Genomic DNA, 21,819 nt, shown 5'->3' with positions numbered 1-21,819 from the left:
TGCTCTGGTGAGGGGGTTTATGGGGGACAAAAAGGGATTGGGCCGGGGGGTAGATCTGAGCCCAGCATTGACCCGCTCCATCATCTCCTCAGTGAATTTCAGGTGTGGGGAGGAGGGAGAAGGGAGGGGGAGGAGGGTGATGGCCTGTCAGGGGTTTGGGGGACTGGGGAAGGTCGTGGTCCCTGGTCCTGGTCGTTGGTGTTGTTGAGAGAGTTGGAGGCAAATAGGGAACCCTCTTCTTGCCTCAGATGTCTCCCCTTTCTGAGGCTCTTCCCGGGTGGGGACAGATGGAGTTCCTCCTCAAGGTTTCTGCTGGGCTTTGTCTGTTCTCGGAGTACTGTTTGTTCCTCTTTATGAGATAACTCCTCATTTATCTCAGCCTTGGCACCAAGCACAGATGGATAACGTATGGAATAAAACAAGTTGGAGGTGAACAGTTTCACCCCTGACTTGTTAAAATTAAATCCATTTGCTTTAAACAGATGCCTGCGTTCCCAAAAAATATTAAAGTTGTTGATAAAATGCACTGAGTGGTCAGTACATGCTGATATGAGCCATTTATTCAGTGCAAACAACCTGCTGAATCTCTCGTCTCCTCCTCTGACGGGCGGTACAGGCCCACTGATGAATACTGCTGCATTCAGAGAGTTTACAGTGTTTAATAATCCAGTAAAGTCCCGTTTCAGAACCTCCGACTGTTGTTTGGACACATCGTTTGACCCTGTATGCAGAACAATGTTTGTCACAGTTGGATACTCATCTGCAATTTGAAGAATTCTCTCCTTCAGGTTGTTGACCATATCCTTAGGAAAGCAGAGGACTTTAGTGTTCTTACCGCACATCCTTTGTACATCCTTTACGGCAGAGTCACCCAAAATCAGAGTTTCAGGCCTAGCCTTTAGCTTTCCCTGTGGCCTTTTACTTTTCAACAGATTTTCAGACCTTACTTCGCTACTTTTGAATGGATGGTTGTCTGATATAAATCCAGGGTCCTTTGATAGTGGAGCAAATCTGTTCTGCAGTTTCATATTCAGTTGTTTTGGAGGTTTGTTGTTAACCTTCCTATTCACGGTTGTCCAGTCCTGTTTCCTCCAGTATACAGGGGTAGAAGACCTTCTCTGTCTCTTAGGAAGTGAAGGCCAGTCGGTTTCAGAGATTTCAGCTCGCTGTGCTCTGCCTGTGATACGTCCTCCCCCTTCCAGGAGACATGATTTATGTCTTGGTTTTGCACCAAGACAGTCCAAGGGGGGATTATCGCTTGAGGATTTATTATAATGCACAGAGTCTACTTTCTTTGTCATGTTATCTGTGCTCCTTAGCTGTGTACTAGCTTGCTCATCGCCATTGTTTTGAATCAAAGGCAAGGTTGTTTCATTTCCACACAGTCCATTTACCTCCACGTTTACTTCTAAGTGATGAATTTTTGTCTCCAGTACTGCAATCTTCTGCAGGAGGCTGTGGTAGTCATCTGTGGAGAGGGAAGGCATCTTGTTGCTAGTTAGCCTAGTGGTTAGCACCTTTCCAGGTTACACACGGAGCACTGAGGATAAATTAACTATAAAAATGTTGCTGTTTCTGTTAAGAACACTTTAGTCCTAATGATCTATAAGTGTCCAGAAGCTCTTGCAGGTAAGCTCATGTGGAAAAAAGGGAATAAATCAGCATAAAAATCAATAAAAATCAATAAAAGAAGCAAAGCATTTAAAGCGCAAAGAGAGGAAGCGTCCACACTCACAAAAGGGGGAGGAGATAAACTTCAGCCCAAACTTCAGCCTCTCAGATCTGGGTAAACACTTGAGCTCCTTGAATCTGGCTCCAGTGCAGCAGCAGTTTTCACATATACAATGTTGGCATTTTGTTTGTGTGTCTCCAGGTCTGTTCTGAATGTAGACTTGAAATAAATCATGTTAAATATACCTGCAGGGTTCCAGCTGTTTTTTCAACCTCTGCACTTTGTCCAGCTGTAGTTGCCATGGCAACCTTGGTGTTGTGTGTGGTGAGGATGTCCCTGAGCGGCTGCTCGTTTCTGCAGTGTGTGCCGACTTTATTTCAAATGTCCCACTGCTGTGCAACATGAATCAAATGTTCTGCACGTTTCAGTCAAATGTCTCTGTTTTCATTACAGTTTTCATTACCCGTCTCCGTTTTTCTTTCCCCACCTGTTTCTTTCTGTCCCGGGTCATGTGAGTGCTGCAGTAGTATTAGGCCCACCATCAATGCTCTCATTGGTCGAGACGCATAATGACGCCCATTTCAAGCCAAAGCTTATAGTTAGAGCTGGATCAGGTGACCCTGAACCATCCCTTAGTGATGTTGCTATAGGCTCAGGCTGTTGGTGGACTTCCCATGATGCTCTGCTTTCTTCTCCACTCCCCTCTTTTCACTCCTGATGCTTTTATATGTCACTACTGCATGTCCTTAACTTTTGTCTTCTCTCTCCTTAGTTTGTGTTTTGTTCTTGTCTCTCTGAGCTCATCTCTTCTTTCCCCTCACCCTGCAACCAGTCATGGCAGATGCTCCTCCTGGAGCCTGTTTTCACTGGGAGGATCTTTGTGTCAAAGGGAGTTCTTCCTTCCCACCATCACCAAGTGCTGCTCACAGTGGATTGTCTGATGATTGGGGCTTTCTCTCTAATATTGTAGGCTGTTACCTTACACTGTTAAACAGCTTGAGATGACTGTTTTTGTCTGTTGGGAATTGTCATTTATAAATAAAGTATTAACCCCGATCCTTTAATCCCCATGACAAAACAGAGAAAAACGACTCATAGTGTGTTAAAACAGTTATATTTCTTTATTTAATCATCTTCCGGAAGAGAGAGACCTCTGCACAGCTCAGACGCCAGTTGCAAGAGCTCTCTAACATTAGAATCATCAGCTGTGACTTATATGGTGTTATTTCTGTACTTTACACGTCACACCGGCTCGATCATTGTTTATATGGAAAGTTCCTCTTTTCTGTGTCTTGATTTATTAATATGCCTTGTGCACTAAAACGTCCTGTTTTTCAGTCTGGCTGAGCACTTATTTGTGAGTCAAAGGTGGCCTTGCTCTACAAGCCTTCATTATTAAAGTACATAAAACAATATAATGAGCAGATACACATTAAAAATATTTCTTTTATTTCTAACAAAAGTTACATTGAATAGATGGAAATGGATAGATGTTATTTTATGTGACAAACAGAAAATGATTGTTGACAGATGGATTTTTGTTTTGTGTGTCTGCAGTCTGTCAGGCTGTCTGATCACCGAGGAAGGCTGTACCTCTCTGGCCTCAGCTCTGAGCTCCAACCCCTCCCATCTGAGAGAGCTGGACCTGAGCTACAACCATCCAGGAGACTCAGGAATGAAGCTGCTGTTGGCTGGACTGAAGGATCCAGGCTGGAGACTGGAAACTCTCAGGTATGGAGAGAATGTCTGATAGAGGAGGGAGAGCTGGAAACATTTCCTGTGTCCTTCACTCACTTCCTGTTTGTTTCCTACAGATGAGACATGAACAATCACACATGCAGGAATATTTTCAGGGACAGACACACTAGTCTAGCTGGATAGTACATGAATTGCTTTACCTTATTTTTTAACAGTGTTAGCATTGGCTCATCTTGCTAACTCACATTGAATTAGCATTAGCAGATAATGCTAATACACCTCAAATTAGGATTAGCTGCTAATGGCAGCCTACATAGCATTTCTTTCCACACGTTGTTATAATGCAAGGGAAAAGAGTATTAGAATTAGCTACTCTCATTGTTAAAAAGTAAGGGAAACTCGCATCAAATTAGCATTAGCTAATAATGGCAGCCCAATTACATTAGCTGCTCACATTGTTATAAAGCAATTGAAAACGGTATGAGCATTAGCTGCTAATGGTTTTAAGCCTTAAATTAGCATTAGCCGCTAATGGCAGCCTACATAGCATTGAATCCTTACATCGTTATAATGCAGGGGAGAAGAGTATTAGCATTAGGTACTCACTCTGTTAAAAAGGAAGGGGAAAAAAGTGTTAGCAATATACGATAATGCTAACTCGACTCAAAATAGCATTAGCTGCTCACATTGTTATAAAGCGAAGGAAAACGGTATTAATATTAGGTGTTTATGATTACATACTCAAATTAGAATTATCCGCTAACGCCAGCCTACTTAGCATTAACTCCCCACATTGTTATAAGGGAAAACAGTATTAGCATTAGCTACTAATGGTTTTTACCTCAAGTTAGCATTAGTTGCGATTGGCAACCTACTTAGCATTAGTTGCTCACATTGTTTGAAACCAAAACAAAACAATGTCCGCATTAGCCGATAATGATAATTGACGTCAAATTAGCATTCGCTGCTGACAGCAGCCTACTTAGCTTTAGCTGCTCACATTGTATTAAAGCTAGGGATAACGGTATTAGCATTAGCTGCCAATGAGTTTTCACGTTATTAGCATTAGCCCCTTATGGCAGCCTACTTAGCATTAGCTGCTCATGTCGTTATAATGCAGGGGAAAAGAGTATTAGCATTAGCTACCCTCATTGTTAAAAAGTAAGGGAAGCTCGCATAAAATTAGCATTAGCTAATAACGGCAGCCTACTTAGCATTAGCTGCTCACATTGTTACAAAGTAAATGAAAATGGTTGAGCATTAGCTGCTATTGCTTATTCACCTAAAATTAGAATTATCCACTAATGGCGGCCTACTTAGCATTAACTCTTCACATCATTATAACGCAAAGGAAAAGAGTCTTAGCATTAGCTACTCACATTGTTAAAATTGAAGGGAGAACATTGTTAGCATTAGCAGATAATACAAATCCACATCAAATTAATAGTATTTGTTAACATCAGTCTATTTAGAATTGACGGCTTGCACTGTTTTAAAGCAAGGGAAAACGGTATTGGCATTAGCTGCTAATGGTTTGAAACCTTAAATTAGCATTAGCCGCTAATATCAGCCTACTTAGCATTAGCTGCTCACATTGTTATAAAGAAAGGGAAAACAGTGTTAGCATTACTGGATAATGCTAATTTACATCAAATTAGCTAATTTGCTAATTAGCTAATGCTAATTTACATCAAATTAGCATTAGCTAATAACGGCAGCCTACTTAGCATTAGCTGCTCACATTGTTATATAGCAAAGGAAAACGATATGAGCATTAGGTGCTAATTAGACACAAGGGTCCCACAAGCGTCTGTCCTTGGCCCAATACTTTTTCCCTGTATATGCTCCCGCTAGGTTCTATTTTTAGAAAACATGGAATCTCGTTCCGCTGTTACGCTGACGATTCTCAAATCTATTCTCCCCTTAAAAAGAACTCTGCGGATTCCTTTAAAGTTTTACTTGACTATCTTGATGACATTAAATCATTTTTTGCATGTAAATGACCAAAAAACGGAGATCATACTCTTTGACCCCTCTGACCCCTGTTCTTCCCTCATTGTTGACCTTGGCCCACTGGAAAAGTTCAAAACTCCATTTGCTAAATAGTGTTTCTAGATAGCTCTTTCTCATATGAGAAACAAATAAATTCTGTTATTAAAATCAGCTTTTTCCAGCTGAGGACCATTGCAAAAACCAAGACCATATTCTCATCTGCCGATTTTGAGAGAGTGATACATGCATTTATCTCTTCTAGGCTTGACTACTGCAGTAGTCTTTATTTTGGTATTACCAGGCCCTACTCTGGTGTCTGTCGAATGCGGCGGCCCGACTCCTGACAGACACTCGCAAATTTGATCATATCTCCCGAATCCTGGCTCCAAGGGCGTAGATTTTTTTTGTCTTTGCTTCTTGATTTTTTTTTAAAAAAAGGAGAAATATACTTGCCTATATATGCTATTCTACATGCTTTTAAACCATTTAAAATTACAATTGATAGTTTTACATGTGAATTATATAATGTTAAATTACTATTAAACAAATGACTAAGTATTTTAGACTTTAGTTTACTTTAGCCATATTCCATATAAATCACGTATCATACAAAAATAAAAATAGTTTCAAATACAATCATTACAATAAAAGAAAATACCTTTAAGGACTTAACAACATTACTTCAGTTATATCATCTTGATGCATGCTCAATCATCCAGGTAATTAATTTTCCAAAAGTTGAGTCTGTTCATCTGGTCGTAGCGTTTTGTTGGAGAAACATTTCGTCACTCATTCAAGTGACTTCTTCAGTCTCAGCTGACTGCAGGTTTCCCCAATCTTACAAACAGTACATTTGCATAATGACTTAACTTCAGTTATAGTACACCAACATCTCTTAAACATTAGCATTAAGGGAACACTGAATGACCTGGTGGTTTTTGTCCATAAAACTACTCATCTAAGATTACCACAAAGTAAAAGATCTCTCAGCAAAATTATGCAACATTTTAGGCACACTTTTGTCCCTATCAAATCAGTGAGCTGGGATTTTTTTTATTCTAAACATGAATTACTGTTACAGCAACAGACATGGACTACTGGTGTCCCACACAACAACTCAATGTCCACTATGTGAAGGAGCCAAAGACATGCTTTCTCCTCTCGTTAATCTATAGCGCCAAAACATCAGTCAGTCACCTGTGACCTCGCCTCTTCACCTCTGTCTGAGCTACAACATGGCAGAGCTGCCTCTGTCACCTGATAAATAACAGTGAGACATTCCAAATACATGCAGTCACACATGTGCTTCAAATACAGTAATGAACCACCAAGTCATCATCCAATTTCATCTGTGATCTTGTATCACCATTGCTGTCTGAGCTTTTTTGTGTTGGTTCTTCTGTCATCTGACAAATAGGACATACATGACAATAAGAATAAAATGTGTAGCTGCTTCAGTGTTTCTGTCAATTTGTGCAGATCTTGACTCATCAGTAATGTTTGTAGGATGAGTGCATTTTTAAAACAATTTGTGCAAACTGCACTACAAGGTGGAACATTTGCAAAATCATGACTACCTCATGATATTTTGTCTCAAAAATAAACCCTATGAATATGTCAGTACCATTAGGATGAAATGACTGTGCTTATTAATTAGGGCTGCCACAAACGACTATTTTGATAGTCGACTAGTCACCGATTATTTTTGCGATTAGTCGACTAATCAGATCATGCATCCGTTGGACAAAAAACGTACAGCTTATTGCACCAGCATGCATCTGCTCTTATATAACTATCATTAGCTTACAGCTTTAAGTGTTTAAGATATGTGCTAACTAAAAATAAAGACAAGATGATAGTTTATTAAATTTTAATGAAATTTGCAGATTGTTTCGGTCAAGTTTAATAAACTCCTTGCTATCTAAAATATAACAGGACACCGGAGTGTCACTCGAGCATCTCACACTTCTGATAACCAGTTGTCTGCTTGACGTTTATTCAGCTGTGTAAAAACTATAACTTTAATCTCAGCCAAACCAATTTACTCAGGAACAAATTAAATACTAAAAAAAGCCAAACAATAACATTTTTAAGTTATCTAAGTGACTTATGTATGTTAAACCTGAGTAGCGAAAGACGGCGGTGGGTTTGAAAACGATTTGCCGGAAGTCCGGTGTTCTCAACGGCGCTAGTGAGCCTTGAACCCCAGCTAGCTATTGAGCTAGTGGGTAACAGATGTCTCCGAAAACGTCGGAGCGCTTTTGAAAATATGTGGTGTCTTGATAAACTGACCAGATATTTGAGGTTTACACAGTTACATTCTCGCCTGAAAATATGTTAAACGTTTATTTTGTGACCCAGAAAGAATAATAACAGTAATATTAAAACTAACTAGCTGCCGCCATTGTTGGAAACTGAGCTGGGCTGCGCTATGAATTCTGGGACAGAGCCAGTGTTGCCAACTCCTCAGTAATGAAAATCGCTATTGGCTGTCCTAAAAGTCGCTAGAAGTCGCCAAATGACGTCATCGCCTAATTTGCATAATTGGTCATGCTAATGTAATTGTAACCTACGTTGTTGGAGAGAGAAATAACATCGTGGAAGAGACATAAAGTGAGTAAAAAACGTCCTAAATGCATTTAGAGTTTATTTAGAGCTACAAATTAAATTTCTTTTAGCAATTATTGTTTTTTTTAATGTCACAATTCCAACCTTGCACCTTTATCCGGGCTTGGACCGGCAAAAGTGACCCGAAATAGGCACTCTGGTGGAGTTACTTTGTGTTTGTGTGTGTGTGTTCATAAGTAGTTTTAAACCTTGTGATCCACAAAACAGCATAACAGTAAAAGAAGAACTGACTGTGTTTGGCTCTCAGCGAAGGCGGTCGCACTTTTCTCCTCTCCTGCCCTTATCTTCCCTGCTTAGCTTCTTGTGTCCTTGTCTTGTCTGTGTTTTATTGCTTTCCCTGGAACACTCTCTCACAGTCTGTGTCTAAAACCTAAAAGAGAATTATGGATTTGATCAACTGGTCTCTGAACGCTATTGACACCATCTTCTCAACGAGAAGCCTGGGCTCGGGAGAGCCCGAGTGCCCTGGAGGGACTTTCCCTGCCGGATACACGATGGACGGGTGGCAGAACTGGAGGGTCGTGTGCCTGGCGGGACTGTCGATCGAGGACGCTGAAGATATCTACCTATTCGGAACCATGGTAACAGGGTTCTTGCTGATCGGAGCTGGCTTGGCCCTGGCTTATCGGAAAATTGAGAGAGCGGAGCCGGCTGTCCAAATCCCCACAAGGCTGCCCGCTGGGATTGAAACGATTGGACGAGGTGCGAGTTCTCAGAATGGGCTCACTGAAAGCAGCAGCATGGTTAAGAGCTTGGAGGCGCTTACGACTGCAGTGAATGCTCAAACTAACACCTCTGAGCGTATGTTGGATTACATCAGGAACGAATCCACCCGAAACAACAACTCAGGGAGGAAGCTGGACTACATCTCGAATCAGTTGGCTGCGGTCGTGAGGTCTCAGGATCTGCTTTGTGAGCAACAGAGTGACAAGATCTCGGGATCGATGGCTAATAACATCTTGGAGAAACTCGAGGCTATAAAAAAGGAGATTGAGACACCAGTGTCGGAGTGCTAAAAACAGCCTGAAATTCTTATGAGTTGTTTGCAAAGGAAAAATCACCATCATTATACGGCTACCCCCTTCGGCGCCAGCTGCGGGCTCAAGGCTGGAGCCGATCAAAAACAATCCCTGATAACGACTATGTTGTGACTGTTCCTTCCCATCCCATAAGGCCACCTGGGTTGGCTGGTAGACTGTTTACTTAGCCTGGCAGGGCGAAGGACACTGTCTCCGCTGAACTATGGACACGCACACACATACACTTACACTGATAAGCAAACACTGATCCCTCTCCCCTTCCAAACGCCTTCGATGCTTGTTTCCTGCGGGGGAACACGGCGGGCCTATGTGCCGCGCTGGAATGATAGCGCTGTGCAGGGCGGCTGCTGTGTTCGCTTCGGATAACTCCTCACCCCCCACCCATCCCCGTGGCTTGTCATGTCCTTCATAATGTTGTGCTGTGGACATTCATGTGCTTTTTGTGCAGAGGAGTTTTTTTGTTTCCTGTTCTCATGCTGTCCTACCATGGAAGCACAGCATGAGTAGGGGTCTCTTTTTTTCCTCTTGTACTTTCCCATTGTAATGTACATTTCAATGTTTTTCTCTAATGCTACCAATCTCCGACCTGTATCCCCATGTAATGTCTGTGTTTTATGTGTAAGGTCGGGGGGGTCCCATTTCACTGCAGGGCAACCTGCATGTGACGAATAAAGCTTTGATTGATTGATTGATTGATTACAGTCAGTGCGGGAGCAGCGGCTTCGCTCATGCGCGATTCATTTGCAGTTTGGACGCATAGGTTTAAACGTCTCCTGCCCTGATAGAAGCTGCGTGAGGACTATCCTCCGCCTGTGAGCCCTTTGGCACGGGCGAGGTGCCCATGGCAGCACCCGCTGCTTGTTGAGAGTAGGAGCGATACACGCTTTCACATCAAAAAGTCGTCATAAATAAGTCTCCAGTAACACCAGAAAAAGTCGCCAGATTTGTCGCTAGTCGCTTTTTAGAAAAAAAGTCGCTAAAGGGGTCTGAAAACTCGCTAAATATAGCGACAAAGTCGCTAAGTTGGCAACACTGGACAGAGCTACTTCTTCTTCTTCTTCTTCGGGGTTTAATGGCAGCTGGCATCCTTGTACATGCAGTGCTGCCATCTTCTGTTTCAGTCCGTTATTACACTCTTAAATCCTACTACTTATTCCTGCGTCTTTTGTGATCTTACAAAGCTTCAAACGACACGTCGACTATTAAATCAGTCGTCGACGATTTTAATAGTCGACGTAATCGTGACTAGTCGACTAATCGTGGCAGCCCTATTATTAATAAATGGAAATCTTTCTGATTTGAATGCCTAAAACAGTAGAGCCATGCTTTGAGCCATCCTCAGTCTGTGTATGAGAGCCATGTAATGTCCATGTGTGCATGCTGACTGTGCTGCTCTGACCCCCCATCCTCCTTTCAGGGTGGAGCCTGCTGGAGTCCGATGGTTGAGACCAGGTCTGAGGAAGTGTAAGTGTGTTTTTTTTCTTTTTTTTTCTGCAAATATTTTTATTGAAAAAAGAAAACAACACAGTACTTGCAGTTACCGAAATACAACTAAGTAAATATATTTATATAGAGAAAAAAACAACTAAACAAAAACACACTCTAAAACAAAGAACCCCACCCCCAACCAAGTCCCACAAGGATCAACATAACCATCAAACATATTACAGGAATATAACAGTAAAAGGGGTACATTTAAACAGGCAATACCTCTAGACTAGTAAAATAAGAAATAAAGTATTGCCACTTGTGGAGAAATTTGGCTGTGCAACCTTTCAACGTATATTTAATTTTTAAAGTTTTTTTTTTTTTAAAAACATGACATCTTTAAGCCACTGGGAAATAGTAGGATACTTCACAGACTTCCAATGCAACAATATTAGACGTCTCGCTATGCTTTTGTGTAAAGTGAGCGATCAGGAATCCCGAATATAGCAATCAGAGGACAAGGATGAAAAGTTACCATCTGGACGGGAGATGTGGACAGATCTCGAAGTGTCTGACTGTTTCTCACATTCTTATAGCTTTGGCCCCCTTCCACAGTCATAAAACCTAAACATCCACATTTGTTCTCTCTCTCAGTGAGCCTACGTTATGACCTTAGCTTCCTGTGCAGTATGTTCTGTTCTTTTCTAATCAGACAAATAAGGCCATGATTCTCTAAAAAACAGTATTTCTTATAACTCAGCAGTATAATGCATCATAAAAAATATAATTCATTCACAATAAATCAGCAGTCTAATGTAATACAAATCAGATTAATAAATGTAATAGTTATCCCCTTCTTCTAAGTCAGGAGAATAATGCAAACTAAAACTACATAATCATTTCACAATCTTTAATTAGGGATATAACTAGACTTGTAGTCAAGACCGCCTAATCCGAGACCAAGACAAGACCAAGACCAAGTAGACGAGACCAAGACCGAGACCAAGTCAAGACGAGACCAAGACCAAGACCGAGACAAAAAAGTCTTTAAACTGCAGCGATGCTGCTACGTTTATGGGTGTCAGGCATATTTATGTGTTTTTGCTTTCGCACAGCCCTCCTCACCGCTGTCTACTGTCTCACTCACTTACTGAGAGGACAGACGGATGCTCCACTTGACTGTCGCGACTCTCACCCTCTCTGTTTTTCACCTAATGATATTAGCCTATATCCTCGCATGTGATTGGCCACAACATGGAGGGCTTGAAGCATAGCTAAGCCACTGTGTGAGAGCTGAGCAGCGAAAGGAAATTAAGTGAGGGTAGAAATGACTGAAAGATTATTAGGCTCTGTTTTGAGTTTTGTTCAAAAAAGAATGACTTTATATATATATATATATATATATATATACTTCTATATACATATGCAGGACACCTTAAACTGTATCAAGACACGAGGACTGAACCCCAATTCAACCAGACCCAGAACAGATCCGGAATTCAAACAGGACTACAACAGTTCAAAATCAGGACTACTTAGGACTTAACCAAAACAGAACCAGAATCAAAACTAGATGATAGTAGCATTAAAAATCATCACAGACCTGCACTACACTTATTTTTTAATTCTACCAAAGTCCACTATTTAGAAAAGATTATATAATTGTTTAGCCTTCATAAGTCTGCATAACTTAATAAATATAGAATTTGAAAAGTAACAAATGGTATCTAAAAAGTTACACTGTGTACTAAATACATGTTCTGATGAGTTTTGGTAAACAACCATTTGACTAACGTGTCTGTCTCACCTGCTTCTGTTCCATCTCTGTTCTGTCCTCATTCTCCATCTCCCTCTCTGTTCCTCTCTCTCCCTCTTTGTGCTGACAATCAAACCAAACACCAACATCATCAAATATACAGTTGAAACCAGATATTTACATACTCTTCAGATAAAAACACAAACATTGTAACATCAAATCAGACTAAATGTTTATTTTTTTAGATTGATAAATCTAAAAAACATATTTGTTAACTTTTGTATTTTGTATTCAAACTGAGCCACACTTATGGAGCTCCACGATTCTTTTCCTGGTGGTTTGGTTGACATCTCTTGATTTTCCCATGTCAAAGAAACAGGCTCTGTGTTTTGCCTTATATGCATCCACAGGTGTGCCACCAATTTACTCACATGGACTCTACTAACCTATCAGAAGCTTCTTCAGCTCAGAATGGAATCGTCTGGAGTTTTCTTATTAATTAACAATAAACTTAGTGTATATGTACTCCTAAATTTGATAAAAGTTATTAAAATAGACAGCTCCCTCTTTTTATTCTGACATTTAACTAATTCAAAAGATATTTCAATATTTATTTATCTAAAACAAAACAAGTTTACTCTGAATTGATGTTTAACAGTTAAAAAAAAAGTTTTTATGTTTTCTCCCTAAAGTGTATGTAAATATCTGGTTTCAACTGCGAATATACTGCTGTGTATTGGAATTCCTCTTGTTTTGCATAGAAATATACTGAACAACATACAAAGCATAATATATAAAATAACATCTACCTGAGTTTTTTCTTTTAAAGAAGCTCCTTATGTCCATTGTTGTGTACATCAGTAAGATGTAGACAACATTTCATATTCTCAGTAAGAACTGAAAATATGAAATGTAAGCTAAGACTCTCTAAAAAAATCAGCATTGTCGTTCGGCTTTTTATTTATCCATTTGTTGATTCACTCGAAGAGCAAGTAACGCAACCAAGTGATCAGTTTGATATCAATCTTTTGTGATACACCGTCATATTTACATTATTTGTACAGTACGGATGATTTGCTCTGGTACCTGGTCAAAGTTAAGCTCTGCTCTGTCTGCAGCAAACTCGCAGGCAGCAGCTTCTCCCCCCTCGCTTACATGTGTGCTGCGCTCAGTTGCCTAGTGCCTGAGCTCGGATCATACCAAAACTAGGGGGAATTTACAACTGTGCGCTCTGTGTTTCGTGTGATATTTTTTGTTTTATACAGTTGCCAGTCAGGCATCTAACTAATAAATTACACTCCAAAAGACCCCATGCTTCTGAAAAAATGACCCTGGCTTTAGCCCAAATGCGTTGAGACCAAGACGAGACCAAGACCACATAAAAGTCTCGAGACCGGTCTCGAGACATCCAACTCTAGGTATAACGTGGCATAAGATAATATAATAATCTAATACGGGTAAAGAGGAATAGAGCAAAGCTGGTATAGAAGAGCCCTTATATGAGCCCTTACACCACGAGGAACCAGAATATTTTGTAAGTGTGTTTTTAATGTGATTCATGAAAACAAAGCAGCACACATTCAAACATCTTCATCATTCACATCTCTGATGTCAGGAGTCATCATCAACGTGTCAATCAATGAACAGATGATGGATCAATAACTGCAGCTCGATTGTGTTTGTTCTCTCCATCAGATTCCTGTCAACTCACAATCGACACAAACACAGTGAACACAAACCTCCAACTGTCTGACAACAACAGGAAGGTGACACGTGTGGAGGAGGTTCAGTCATATCCTGATCATCCAGACAGATTTGATGTTTGGGAACAGCTGCTGTGTAGAAATGGTCTGACTGGTCGCTGTTACTGGGAGGTCGAGTGGAGAGGAAGTGTTTATATATCAGTGAGTTACAGAAGAATCAGAAGGAAAGGAGGCAGTAATGACTGTGGGTTTGGAGGGAATGATCAGTCCTGGAGTCTGAGATGCTCTGATAGATTTATTTGTTCTGTCAGGCACAATAACAGAGCAACATCCATCTCCTCCTCCTCTGTCTCTAACAGGGTAGCAGTGTATGTGGACTATCCTGCTGGCATTCTGTCCTTCTACAGAGTCTCCTCTGACACTCTGATCCACCTCCACACCTTCAACACTGCATTCACTCAAACTCTTTATCCTGGGTTTTGGGTTGGTTCTTATCCTCTTCGTTCCTCAGTGTCCCTGTGCTGAGTTGAGTGTAAAGAGTGTCCTCCTGTTTGAGTCAGAAACACGTTTTCAGATTCATGGATTTAATCAGTTGATGTTTTAAACTGTTCTAAATGATTCCTAGTAAACTTCTTCCTCTTCAGTCCTTTAAATATGGAAGCTCCCATTATTCCAGGATCCACATGTTGTTTTTCTATCTTTTTCCACTCAAAGCTTTACAGTGAATATCAGTATGTTGTGTTTCTCTGAAGCTCAGTTCACAACCAGCTCCTCTGCATTTTCAACAAGTCTGAGCTCATTAAAATGAATCCAAATTTCTCTTTCTTAATGGGATGTTTCCATCATGGCTGAATAAGTGGACATCCAATAGTACTATTAAACCTGATTCTTTGATCCACATGATAGAACAGAGAGAACCCGACTCAGGAGTGGTCAAAACATTTATATTTATCTTTATTCAATCATCTTCCGGAAGAGAGAGCCCTGCACAGCCCAAAGCCAGTTGCAGAATCTCTAGCATTAGAAGTTAATAATGTGTCTCATATAGGTGTTATTTTGGTCCTTCACACGTCACACGTCACACATAGTTTCGATATAAACAATTCCTTGTATGTTACCAGTTCCGCTTTTTTTGTCTAGTTTCCTGTATTTATTAATATACTTCTGCAGCTCTACCCTAGACTTCCTGTTTTTTCAGTCTGGCTAAGCACTTGGTTTATGAGTCAAAAATGGCCTTGCTTTACAAGCCTTTATTATTAAAATACATAAAACAATATAATCAGAAAATAAGCACTAAGAATATATGTTTATTTTGTAACATTCCCCCTTTTTAACTAATTTTATTAGTTAACCTAATTAACTGACTCCCTCAATAACTACTGTGAACTAAAAACAGATATAATTAGCTTTTTCTGGTAAAAGGTCCCAGATTACTTTTGTCAATCTGTGGAAACAGTCTCTATTGGTTAACCCGTTTCCTCTTTTAAAAATTTACTCCTGGTTTCTTCACCCCCTTTAACGGGTAGTGCATATCCGGCCTGAACACTGTGTTTGGGCAATTTACATAACATAGAAATCCTACAAACTTTTACTAAACTAAAGGTTTCATACAAAATTTTCATACCTTTTTAATTTCACATCGATCCTGTGAGTGTCATGGTACTTGACATGGGACTTTATCAGAGCTAACCAAAATAGATTTGCTTTCTTTACTTTGCTCCTTTCTTCCTCCAGTACCACCTCGTATCACATACCTTTACTGTTTGTGCTCTTTTTAATAAGTTACAGTTTTAAAGGGAAAAAAACTCGGTCCCTTGGATCAGTGTTTGTTATTCCATAACTGCATTTTGAATGTAATAAGTCTACCATTCCCTATATAACTCACAACTATTGCTTTGGTACTGACTATTTTCCTTCTATAAAATTTAATTGACTTCTACCGTGGCCTGCTTTGGTTAATGGTAACCTGAGTAATATCAACTCCAAAGCAAAGCATCCACCCTTCTCTTACCGACGTGATGAATTGCTTGTCAACATTTATTCATCCTAACCTTGGTCCAGTCTTTGTCTCAGTATCAAGTCAGTCAAAACTTTAGTCCACATCATCAGTCCATCACAGTTCAGTCACACACATTCACTCATTCACACACATTCACTCAAAAGAAAGGATCATCGAGTTCAGTTTCAGAGTCGGTGTGTCCACGGTGTGCCAGATCACCCCCCCCCGGTAGCGACGGCCATCTGGGACTGTCTAGTGGACGACTTCATGGCTTTGCCTTCACCTGGAGACTGGTGGTCCATCACAGAAGGATTCCAGGAGCGCTGGAACTTCCCTCTCTGCTGTGGAGCTCTGGATGGGAAGCACGTCCAGACAAAGGCACCCCATATATCGTATAGGAGATACATGTAACGGGTGTATTAAAAAATAATTTATATTTCACCAAAGATCCATCCTGCAGTGTTATTTTGCTTTGCCAGTATTGGTTATGTATATGTGTTTGTTTATATATCTTTATTTTCTGTATTTATATTTTTGGGAGCTTGTATTTTGTTTGTGTGACCTTTGACTTCCCGCGAAGTCACTTCCTGTAGCTGTGCGCTATTTTCCTCAGTCGCCTAGAGGTCCCGCTGAGGAGAGGTGAGTGTATGCCAGTGTTCTCAGTTACAGAGCGAATAAACACAGATAAAGTAACTAAAAGTAATTCAAACACTGCTTGTTCCCTTTGTACATTTTGTCTCACAGTTCTGTTCGATGTTTTAGTGTGAATTATTGTTTCTCTGTCGAGTACAGCACTTTATTGTAACATGCTAGTTAGCCATTCTCAGATGAGAGCATATGAGCATGCAGGTGGCTTCTCATGTGGTCCGCTATCCTTCTCTCTCCCTTAAAGGTGTACATGCAGAAGTCCAGTAAAGTGAAGTCGCTGTACTGTTTTATTTTTATTTTAAACAGGTATGTGAGCTCCCTCTTTTATTTTTGTGTCATGTGTACTGGTTATATCTTTTGTTTGTGATTCATGTTCACTGTTTCAACTTACTGTTAGATATATGTAACTAAAAAAAATATGTAAAATTGCCCCTGGTAAATGAAGTCTCCCTAAACTATAATTTTGTTGTTGATCATCATCATCATTATCATCATCATCATCAGCTTTATTTATAAAGCACTTTAAAACAACCACAGCTGACACAAAGTGCTGTACATTAGAACTGTAAAAAAAAAAAAAAATTACATTAGATATAAGTAAAAACCAAATAAAAGAAGAGTGAAATCATTAATTAAATAACTACTTCAATTAAAAGAGAAACTAACTCTCACTGAGGTTAAAAGCCAAGGAATAAAAGTGGGTTTTAAGACGCGATTTAAAAGTGGACAGTGAAGGGGCCTCTCTAATGTGCATGGGCAAATTATTCCATAATTTTGGAGCCACAATAGAGAAGGCCCTGTCCCCTCTGAGCTTCCTCCTGGATATCGGTACCTCCAGGAGCAGCTGGTCAGCTGACCTTAGAGACCGACAGGGTGTGTGGAGATGAAGAAGCTCAGAGAGGTAAGGCGGGGCAAGACTGTGAAAGCATTTAAAAACAAACATAAGAATTTTAAAATTAACTCTAAAAGACACAGGCAGCCAGTGCAGAGAGGCTAGCACGGGGGTTATATGCTCTCTTTTTCGAGTTCCTGTTAGGAGTCGTGCAGCCGCATTTTGAACCAGCTGCAGACGTGAGAGCAATGACTGGCTGACCCCGACATAAAGTGAGTTACAGTAGTCCAGGCGGAAAGAAATAAAAGCATGGATCACTGTTTCAAGGTGCTGCCTTGAAAGAAAAGATTTTACTCTTGCCAGTCGCCTTAAATGATAAAAACTGGACTTCACCACTGCTCTGATTTGGTTGTCCAATTTAAAATCACTGTCCAACTTAAAACCAAGGTCAGTAACAACAGGTTTAAAATAGACTTCCAGGTATCCTAAAACAACAGAGGAGGGCTCACAGGGACCACTGGGTCCAAACACCAACACTTCTGTTTTCTTTTCATTGAAATTTAAAAAGTTTAGAGCCAACCAAGCTTTAATGTCATCAGAAGACCCGTATGAAAAGAACATCGAGGGAACAGTTTACCCTGCCCGGGATAGGGTTACCGGGGCCCCGCCCTGGAGCCAGGCCCGGGGAGGGTGCCCGAGGGCGAGCGTCTGGTGGCCGGGCCTTAGTCCATGGGGCCCGGCCGGGCACAGCCCGAAGAGGAGACGTGGGCCCATCCTCCGGCAGGCCCACCACCCGCAGGAGGCGCCATAGGGGTCGGGTGCAATGTGTGTCGGGCGGCGGCCAGGAGCGGAGGCCCTGGCGGACCGATCCCCGGCTGCCAAGACTGGCAATAGGGAGATGGAATGTCACCTCTCTGGTGGGGAAGGAGCCTGAGTTAGTGCGTGAGGTTGAGAAGTACCGGCTAGATATAGTCGGGCTCACCTCTACGCATGGCTTGGGCTCTGGAACTAGTCTCCTGGAGAGGGGCTGGACTCTGTCTCAGTCTGGAGTTGCCCCTGGTGAGAGGCGGCGGGCTGGGGTGGGTATTCTAATATCCCCCCGGCTTGCTGCCGGTACGTTGGGGTTTTTCCCGGTGGATGAGAGGGTTTGTTCCCTGTGCCTTAGGGTCGGGGAACGGGTCCTGACTGTCATCTGCGCTTATGCGCCGAGTGGCAGTTCAGAGTACCCAGCCTTCTTAGAGTCCCTGGGGGGGGGTGCTGGAAGGTGCCCCACCTGGAGACTCTGTTGTCCTACTGGGAGACTTCAATGCTCACGTGGGTAACGACAGCGAGACCTGGAGGGGCGTGATTGGGAGGAACGGCCTCCCTGATCTGAACCCGAGTGGTGTTTTGTTATTGGACTTCTGTGCAAATCACAGTTTGGCCATAACGAACACCTTGTTCGAACATAAGAGTGTCCATAAGTGCACGTGGCACCAGGACGCTCTAGGCCGCAGGTCGATGATCGATTTTGTAATCGTATCACCAGACCTGCGACCATATGTTCTGGACACTCGGGTAAAGAGAGGGGCTGAGCTGTCAACTGATCACCACCTGGTGGTGAGTTGGATCAGGTGGCGGGGGAGGACGCTGGACAGACCCGGTGCACCTAAACGCGTAGTGAGGGTGTGCTGGGAACGTCTAGCAGAGGCCCCAGTCCGCGAGATCTTCAACGCACACCTCCGGCAGAGCTTCAACAGCATTCCGAGGGAGACTGGGGACATTGAGTCCGAATGGACCATGTTCAGCGTCTCCATCGCCAAAGCTGCTGCATTGAGCTGCGGCCGCAAGGTGGTTGGTGCCTGCCGTGGTGGTAATCCCCGAACCAAATGGTGGACACCAGAGGTGAAGGGAGCCACCAAGCTGAAGAAGGAGTCCTATCGGGCTTGGTTAGCCTGTGGGACTCCGGAGGCAGCCGACAGGTATCGACAGGCCAAGCGGAATGCGACTCGGGCAGTGGCTGAAGCAAAAACTCGGGTGTGGGAGGAGTTCGGAGAGGGCATGGAAAAAGACTTTCGGACTGCCTCGAAGAGATTCTGGCAAACCGTCAGGCGTCTCAGGAGGGGAAAGCGGTGCTCTACCTGCACTGTGTATAGTGCTGGCGGTGCGCTGCTGACGTCGACTGAGAAAATTGTCAGACGGTGGAAGGAATACTTCGAGGACCTCCTTAATCCCACTGACACGTCTTCTGAGGAGGAAGCAGAGTCTGGGGATGAGGGGAATGACCCGCCAATTTCTGGGGTCGAGGTCACTGAGGCAGTTAAACAACTCCTCGGTGGCAGAGCCCCTGGTGTTGATGAGGTCCGCCCCGAGTTCCTCTTGGTTGAGGTAATTGTCACTATATGGTCACGATACAGTGCATTTTCATTTGTTATATATGATTATAAATACGTTTTAGCAGTATTATTTGTTAATTGGATTTGTTGTGATGTTGCACCTCAGTCGCCTAGAGGTCCCGCTGAGGAGAGGTGTACATGCAGAAGTCCAGTAAAGTGAAGTCGCTGTACTGTTTTATTTTTATTTTAAACAGTTCTGGGAGAATAAATCCGTCCAGCTGGCAAAGTGAGAGCTGACTCCTCTGGTCATTTGCATAACACAACGCAGAGAGCTAACGGCAATCAGAGTTTAAGGCCAGACCGGCTACATACACACATTGATATACACTAAATATTTATTCCATTTCTTTTTTTGTGGTGCCCAAATTTATGTACCTGGTTGATTTTGTTTAAACAATTATTGCACACTTTTTGTAAATCCAGTAAACTTCTTTTCACTTCTCAAATATCAATGTGTGTGTGTTAGGATGCCTGGGTCGTTGACCCAGGGTTTTGAGTTTATTATATTTATCATTTCTAGTCTTTGGTTTCTTTGAAGTTCTGTCTGATGGTTTATGTCTCTGTGTTATCCTTAGTTGCTGTCTCCCCTGTCGGCTATATCCTCGTGTCCAGTCTGTGTCTGCCCTGTTCCCACCTCTGTTCCCTCTGTAGTGCTTGCCTGTGAGTCTGTGTCTGTAAGTTCAGTCTGTGTTACTTCCTGTTTTACTTTGAAGGTCCGGGTCTTATGTGAATGTGTCCTGCTTTGCTTCCTTGTCTCGTTAGTTCTGATTTCTCCCAGCTGTGCCCTCCTTCTGTGTCTCATTCCCCTCGTTACTTCCCAGTGTACTTAAACCCTGTGTTTCTTTGAGTCAGTGTCGCGTCGTCCCCCATGCTGTGTGGATCTTCCTGTGTTTCCCGTGAGTTTATATTGTTTCCCAGTTTAGTTTAGTTTGCTTTGCTTTGTATGCTTGTTTCCCTGTGCCAGCAAATAGAGCTGAGTATTTTGAGTTCATCCCTTGAGTCTGAGTCTGCACTTTGGGTCCACCACTCCTCCTTGCCAGCCTGCCACACAGCCAACCTTAACAGTGTGTCTCCTATACGATATATTTAACTGACATTTTTTATTGTAACAACCAACAATTTATACAGGAAAATAATGACTATTAACAAGGTTGCCCAAACTTTTGCTGTATTAGTATATTTACATGTGTCAAGTCGTGTGCCAACATTTGCTGTGTAGTAGAACTGAGACATTAGTCATTATAAAAATTTATTTGAAATAATAATAAAATTTTCAAACAGAAAAACATTACACATAAATGTATAAAATGTAAGTATTTACAGAGAGACAGGAATAAAAAGGACCCAGCTGCTCTCCAGAGCAGGAGCAAGGCTGAGGAGGAAATGCTCCATTGGAGACTGGCGTGGCCTCTTCAGGGACACCAGGATGGCCAGCTCCACCGCCGATGGACCGTCCTGGGACCCGTCCCTCATCTGCCTCGGAGCTGTCCTCCTCTGTGGGCCTGTAAAACAGCACAAAACACAAAGAAATGAGAAGGCTGATGCTAGATTTTCATGTCAACATTGAAAAAAAAAACAACAACAGGATATAATCAGATTGGTTGTAGATATTTAGTAAAGGTGATCACCAGGGAATCGCACTGAGTAAAAAGCTATCAGTGCTGCTGTACATCTGATGCTACAATTACATACCTGTGGGTGCAGCAGCAGGAGCTCAGGGACTGGGGAGCAAGGAGACAACAGGTGATGGCTCTGCTGCAGAATCAGCTGGTTCTATCAAGACAATATTAAAAGTTAACAGGTTGAATACAATAATCATAGAGAAAGTATATACAGTGGTCCCTCATTTATTGCAGCAGGGGTTGTCAGAATAACTAGCCCCTCACCATGCACTTGATACACTTTTTTCCCCACACACATGAACATTAGTCACAGTTCTCACAAGTTGATTCTCAAAGTGCAAACCTTTGTAGATTGCAAAACGTAAAAGTATTATGCCGTGTTTTGTCTTCATCTGCCTGCCACTTTCGTGCGCCTTTTTCCCTCGC

General features: G+C 42.0%; 1 long non-coding RNA gene across 1 annotated transcript; it reads left to right on the top strand.

Annotated features, from left to right (window-relative positions):
- Window positions 1-16,514: 16,514 nt before the first annotated feature.
- On the top strand, window positions 16,515-20,074 carry LOC112844692 (uncharacterized). The gene is made up of 3 exons (XR_003217422.1): window positions 16,515-16,555; window positions 16,809-16,870; window positions 19,878-20,074. It is a non-coding gene; the product is annotated as an uncharacterized LOC112844692 (long non-coding RNA).
- The last annotated feature ends 1,745 nt before the right edge of the window (window positions 20,075-21,819 follow it).

This window comes from Oreochromis niloticus, linkage group LG3 (genome assembly GCF_001858045.2).
Source record: "Oreochromis niloticus isolate F11D_XX linkage group LG3, O_niloticus_UMD_NMBU, whole genome shotgun sequence".
NCBI lineage: Eukaryota > Metazoa > Chordata > Actinopteri > Cichliformes > Cichlidae > Oreochromis > Oreochromis niloticus.
Note: the sequence above shows the minus strand (reverse complement) of the source record. Positions and strands in the feature narration are given on the sequence as shown.